Below are 7,500 nucleotides of genomic sequence, written 5' to 3' on the forward strand. Positions count from 1 at the left end.
GAGAATCAGCTGATGTACGAAGGGCTATATAAATACATTTGATATGATTTGATTAGGTGGCCATGATGGAATGAAGGACTGGACACCTGGGTTAACACCCCTACTCTTACAACTAGTGCCATGGGATCATTAGTGACCACAGAGAGTCAGGAAACCAGGGTTAACACCCCTACTCTTACAACTAGTGCCATGGGATCATTAGTGACCACAGAGAGTCAGGACACCAGGGTTAACACCCCTACTCTTACAACTAGTGCCATGGGATCATTAGTGACCACAGAGAGTCAGGACACCAGGGTTAACACCCCTACTCTTACAACTAGTGCATTGGGATCATTAGTGACCACAGAGAGTCAGGACACCAGGGTTAACACCCCTACTCTTACAACTAGTGCATTGGGATCATTAGTGACCACAGAGAGTCAGGACACCAGGGTTAACACCCCTACTCTTACAACTAGTGCATTGGGATCATTAGTGACCACAGAGAGTCAGGACACCAGGGTTAACACCCCTACTCTTACAACTAGTGCATTGGGATCATTAGTGACCACAGAGAGTCAGGACACCAGGGTTAACACCCCTACTCTTACAACTAGTGCCATGGGATCATTAGTGACCACAGAGAGTCAGGACACCAGGGTTAACACCCCTACTCTTACAACTAGTGCATTGGGATCATTAGTGACCACAGAGAGTCAGGACACCAGGGTTAACACCCCTACTCTTACAACTAGTGCATTGGGATCATTAGTGACCACAGAGAGGCAGGACACCCGTTAACCATGCCATTCAAAAGACAGCACCCTACACAGGACAATGTCCCACCACTTCCAGCAGAATCTGGTCTCCCATCCAGGGACTGACCAGGACAAACCCTGCTTAGCTTCAGAATCATGCCAGCAGTGGCATGCGGTGTGGTAGGCTGCTGGCTTTATTTATTTTCCTTTTTGTACTTTAACTATTTGCACATAATATGACAATCGAAACATCTTTATTCTTTTGGAACATTTGGGAGTGTAATGTTGACTGCAAATTGTTTTATTGTTTATATCACTTTTGTTTAATATCTATTTCACTTGCTTTGGCAATGTATATCTATGTTTCCCATGCCAATACTGCACTTAAAATGAATTGAGAGAGAAAGAGAGAGCGAGATGCAGAGAGAGAGAGAGAGAGAGAGAGGCAGAGAGAGAGAGACAGAGAGAGAAATAGAGAGGCAGAGAGAAATATAGAGGCAGAGAGAGAGAGGCAGAGAGAGAGACAGAGAGAGAAATAGAGGCAGAGAGAGAGAGAGAGAGAGGCAGAGAGAGAAATAGAGAAAGAAAAGGAGATAGGGAAAGAGAGAGATAGGGTGTTGATTAAAGCAAACCTAAAGAAGACTCGAATACACCATTTATTTAGCTGATTGTGGAAATGTGTATTTTACCTTCAACGACTTAATTTATGAAGTGGTGAGTTGTCATTAGGCTGAAATATGAACTGTTTATTGTGTTAGGGTCACATAAAGGAGATAGACCAACAAATGAAGAGGTCCCTTTCCACATTGCTTGTCAAGAGTAATATATTTTTTATGTGCAGTGGAGTTAAAGCGTTCCCTTATCCTCTCTGGCTGTACCCCCAAATGGCACTCTATATTCCCTTCATAGTGCACTACTTTTGAACAGAGCCCTATGGGCCCCGTTCAAAAGCAGTGCACCATATAAGGAAGAGGGTGCCATTTGTGCTGCGGCCTATGTATCCCAGTCATAAATCATAGGAGTCCCAATCCAAGCAAAGCAAAAAAACAAATCCGTCCTTGGCCACTTCAAAGCATTGTTGCTTTATGACTTAATGGCCACGACTTAGACTTAGGAAATGTTTTGAAAGGGATTTTAAGTGGTGGGGAAATACTACATCTATTTTGAATATCTATGGTACTTAGCTACTTACTGGAAGTCTCTCAAGATCAATAGCCACGACTTAGTCTTAGGCAAAGTTTTAAGGGAGCTTTTATGTGGTGGTGGTGGGGAAATACTATATTTAATATCTATGATATCTACGCCATTTACTGGAAGTCTGTCTGGATCAAAACAATGGATAAAAGACTACACAGTAAGAGGAATATACTGTACAAACTCAATGCTAGCTACTGGGTTCAATGAGTCTACTGGGCTGTAGGCTTATGTGAGTGTTGTAGATGAGTGCAGCTGCCGCTTTCAAGGAGGGGGACACTAATCAGAACACTTATAAGAAATCCCACTACGACCTCAGACGAGACATCAAACAGGCATATACGTAAATACAGGACTAAGATCAAATCCTACTACGCCGGCTCTGACGCTCGTCGGATGTGGCAGGGCTTGCGCACTATCACGGAATACAAAGGGAGACCCAGCCGTGAGCTGCCCAGTGACGCGAGCCTACTAGACGAGCTAAATACCTTAACATTCACAAGCCTCAGATGGATTACCAGGACGCATACTCAGGGCATGCGCTGACCAGCTGGTAAGTATCTTCACTGACATTTGTTATTGTGAGGTGGAAACATCTAGGAGCAACAACTGCTCAGCCGCGAAGTGGTAGGCCACACAAGCTCACATAACAGAACCGCCAGGTACTGAAGCGAGTAGCATATAAAAATTGTCTGTCCTCAGTTGCAACACTCACTACCAACTTCCAAACTGCCTCTGGAAGCAACTGACTGGAAGCAACGTCAGCACAAGAACTGTTGGTCGGGAGCTTCATGAAATGGGTTTCCATGGCCGAGCAGCCGCACCCAAGCCTAAGATCACCATGCGCATTGCCAAGCGTCGGCTGGAGTGGTGTAGAGCGCACCGCCATTGGACTCTGGAACAGAAGAAATGCGTTCTGTGGAGTGATGAATCACGCTTCACCATCTGGCAGTCCGACGGACGAACCTGTGTTTGGAGGATGCCAGGAGAACATTACCATAGTTTCAAGTGTAAAGTTTGGTACAGGAAGAATAATGGTCTGGGGCTGTGTTTCATGGTTCAGGCTAGGCCCCTTAGTTCCAGTGAAGAGAAATCTTAATCTTAATTAATTAATTAAATCTTAACGCTACAGCATACAATGACATTCTAGACGATTCTGTGCTTCCGACTTTGTGGCAACAGTTTGGGGAAGGCCCTTTCCTGTTTCAGCATACAGCAATGTGTAACGGCAGATTTCCTCTTCGTCTGAAGAGGAGTAAGGATCGGACCAAGATGCAGCGTGGTAAGTGTTCATGACGATTTATTAAAAACGAACTGAACACTGAAATACAAAACAATAAACGATGTGATGAAAACGAAAACCGAAACAGTACCGTGTGCCGACAAACACTCACACGGAAACAAATACCCACAAACCAACAGTGAAACCCAGAACACCTAAGTATGATTCTCAATCAGAGACAACTAACGACACCTGCCTCTGATTGAGAACCATACTAGGCCGAAACGGAAACCAAACATAGAAAAACAAACATAGACTGCCCACCCCAACTCACGCCCTGACCATACTAAATAAAGACAAAACAAAGGAAATAAAGATCAGAACGTGACAAAATGGTTTGAAGAGATCGGTGTGGAAGAACTTGACTGGCCTGCATAGAGTTTTGAACTCAACCTTATCGAACACCTTTGGGATTAATTGGAATGCTGACTGTGAGCCAGGTCTAATCCCCCAACATCAGTCCTGACCTCACTAATGCTCTTGTGGCTGAATGGAAGCAAGTCCCCACAGCAATGTTCCAACATCTAGTGGAAAGCCTTCCCAGAACAGTGGAGGCTGATATAGAAGCAAAGTGGGGACCAACTCCATATTAATGCCCATGATTTTGGAATGAGATTTTTGACGAGCAGGTGTCCACATACTGTACTTCTGGTTCATGTAGTACATGTTTCAAGCAGACCACCATAGTCTCTGTGCTCAAGAATGCCAAGGTAACCAGTCTAAATGACTATTGCCCCGTGGCATTGTAGCCATGAAATGCTTTGAAAAGCTGGTCATGGCTCACATCAACTGCATCATCCCAAACACCCTGGCCCACTTTATTTCACATACCGCACCTACAGATACACAGATGACGCTATCTATATTGCAACATTGCCCTTTCCCACCTGGACAAGAGGAACACGTAGGTGAGAATGCTGTTCATTGACTAGAGCTCAACGTTCAACACCATAGTGCCCTCCAGGTTCATCACTAAGCACAGGACCCTGGGACTGACCACCTGCCTATTGCCACTGGGTCCTGGACTTCCTGACGGGCCGCCCACAGGTGGTGAGGGTAGGCAACAACACATCCGCCATGCTGACCATCAACACGGGGGCCGCTCAGGGGTGCGTGCTCAGTCTCCTCCTGTACTCCCTGTTCCCCCGCGACTGTGTGTCCATGCACGATTCCCACACTATCATTAAGTTTGCTGATGACATGACGGTGGTAGGTCTGATCACCGACATTGATGAGACAGCCTATGGAGAGGAGGTCATAAGACCTGGCAGTGTGGTGTCAGTACAACAACCTCTCCCTCATTGTGATCAAGACAAAGGAGCTGATCGTGGACTACAGGTAACGGAGGGCTGAGCACGCCCCCATCCACATCCACGGGGCTGTAGTGGAGCTGATCAAGAGCTTCAAGTTCCTCTGTGTCCACATCAATAACAAACTAACATCACTAAGGAATTCAAATGGTCCACATACACCACAGTCATGAAGGACACTCAGGAGGCTGAAAAATGATTTGTCATGGGCTGTCAGATCCACAAATAAGTTCTACAACTGCACCATTGAGAACATCTTGACAGGCTGCATCACCGCCTGGTATCTGTCAAAGACCCCAGCCACACAAACCATAGACGGTTCACTCTGTTACCACACGGCGAGCGGTACTGGAGCGTCATGTCTGGGACCAAAAGGCTCCTGAACAGCTTCTACCCCCAAGCCATATGACTGCTGAAAAGTGAATCAAATGGGTACCTGGACTACCTGCATTGTCCCTTTTTTGTACTAACTCTATACACACACACACATACTGACACTCCAACACGCACACACACACACACACATACTGACAATCCAACACGCACACACACACATACTGACACTCCAACACGCACACGCACACATACTGACACTCCAACACGCACACACACACATACTGACACTCCAACACACACACACACATACAAACACATGATTATTGACACCACACACACACACACATACAAACACATGATGATTGACACCACACACACACACACACACACACACACACATACAAACACATGATTATTGACACACACACACACACATACACTTTTACACTCTCTAAATACGCTGCTGCAACTCTGTTAATTATTTATCCTGATTGCCTAGTCACTTTTACCCCTACCTACATGTATATATTACCTCAACTACCTCATACTCCTGCACATTGACTTGGTACCGGTACTCCTTGTATATAGACTCGTTATTGTTATCTATTTTCAACATTTATTTGCACATTGTCTTTCACTGTAAAGTTCACCTGTCGTATTCGGCACATGTGACAAATCCATTTTTTAATTGCATTGTGTTATGTGAGTGTAGCTAACAGTAATGTCTATGGGGTCGTAGTGCTGTATGTAAGTATGTAAGTATGGCAAAAACCAAGCCATGACGTTGAAAGAACTGTCCGTAGAGCTCTGAGACAGGATTGTGTCGAGGCACAGATCTGGGTAAAGGTACCAAAACATTTCTGCAGCATTGAAGGTCCCCAAGAACACAGTGTCCTCCATCATTCTTAAATGGAGGAAGTTTAGAACCACCAAATCTCTTCCAAGAGCTGGCTGCCCAGCCAAACTGAGCAGTCGGGAGAGAAGGACCTTGGTTAGGGAGGTGACCAAGAACCTGATGGTCACTCTGACAGAGCTCTAGAGTTCCTCTGTGGAGATGGAGAACCTTCCAGAGGGACAACCATCTCTGCAGAACTCCACCAATCAGGCCTTTATGGTAGTGGCCAGATGGAAGCCACTCCTCAGTAAAATGCACATTTGCCAAAAGACACCTAAAGACTCTCAGACCATGAGAAACAAGATTCTCAGATCAAAAGACACCTAAAGACTCTCAGACCATGAGAAACAAGATTCTCAGATCTGATGAAACCAAGATTGAACTCTTTGGCCTGAATGCCAAGCATCACGTCTGGAGGAAACCTGACACCATCCCTATGATGAACTGGGAGAACTGGGAGACTAGTCAGGATCGAGGCAAAGATGAACGGAGAAAAGTACAGAATGATTCTTGATGAAATCCTGCTCCTGAGCAGGAGACAAGGCAGGAGACTCTGAATGTCCTTGAGTGGCCCAGACAGAGTCTGGCTTGAACCCAATCAAACATCTATGGAGAGACCTGAAAATAGCTGTGCAGCGATGCTCCCCATCCAACCTGAATAATGGGAGAAACTCCCCAAATACAGTTGTGCCAAGCTTGTAGCGTTATACCCAAGAAGACTAAAGGCTGTAAAAGTTGCTTCAACAAAGTACTGAGTAAAAGGTCTGAATATTTATGTAAATGTGATATTTCAGTGTTTTATGTTTAATAAATCAGCAAACATTTAAAAAAAAACAGTTTTTACTTTGTCATTATGGGGTATTGTGTAGATTGATGAGGAAAAAAACAATTAAATCAATTTTAGAATAAGGCTGTAACCTCACAAAATGTGTAAAAGGTGAAGGGATCTGAATACTAACCAGGGGCACTGTATAACAGGATATTTGGAACTAACCAGGGGCACTGTATAACGGGATATTTGGAACTAACCAGGGGCACTGTATAACGGGATATTTGGAACTAACCAGGGGCACTGTATAACGGGATATTTGGAACTAACCAGGGGCACTGTATAACGGGATATTTGGAACTAACCAGGGGCACTGTATAACAGGATATTTGGAACTAACCAGGGGCACTGTATAACGGGATATTTGGAACTAACCAGAGGCACTGTATAACGGGATATTTGGAACTAACCAGGGGCACTGTATAACGGGATATTTGGAACTAACCAGGGGCACTGTATAACGGGATATTTGGAACTAACCAGGGGCACTGTATAACGGGATATTTGGAACTAACCAGGGGCACTGTATAACAGGATATTTGGAACTAACCAGGGGCACTGTATAACGGGATATTTGGAACTAACCAGAGGCACTGTATAACGGGATATTTGGAACTAACCAGGAGGGTTTTTCAATGCTTTCTATATCGTTGAAACTATTTTTTTAAATATTTTTTTTTAAATATAAATTTGAATATTTCTAGCTACTTTTTATGTAAATACCTGCAGTCAACTTGTGCAATATGTTAGGAGATAAAGAAGATCTCGTTCGTCATTTCACCTGTTTGTCATTGGGCAGATCCAGTTACGCTGAGTCGCGTGGCACCAGTCTATGGCCCGTGACGTGAACGGACAAAAACGGTGAGGGAGGAGCGGCCTTCTCAAATCGAACAGTAATATGTTCCGCTTGTCCA

The 7,500-nt window shown here is 44.7% G+C and overlaps 1 protein-coding gene and 1 long non-coding RNA gene across 5 annotated transcripts in view; one reads left to right on the plus strand and one right to left on the minus strand.

Annotated features, from left to right (window-relative positions):
* Positions 1-7,500, plus strand: part of LOC149979877 (uncharacterized) — a 357,657-nt gene that overhangs the window by 176,568 nt on the left and 173,589 nt on the right. The gene's annotated exons all lie outside the window — the stretch shown is intronic.
* LOC110536394 (kremen protein 1) overlaps positions 1-7,500 on the minus strand; it is a 110,343-nt gene that overhangs the window by 57,431 nt on the left and 45,412 nt on the right. The window lies entirely within an intron of this gene.

The sequence above is a fragment of the Oncorhynchus mykiss genome, chromosome 11, assembly GCF_057628025.1.
Source record: "Oncorhynchus mykiss isolate SJ-2025 chromosome 11, ASM5762802v1, whole genome shotgun sequence".
NCBI classification, from domain to species: domain Eukaryota; kingdom Metazoa; phylum Chordata; class Actinopteri; order Salmoniformes; family Salmonidae; genus Oncorhynchus; species Oncorhynchus mykiss.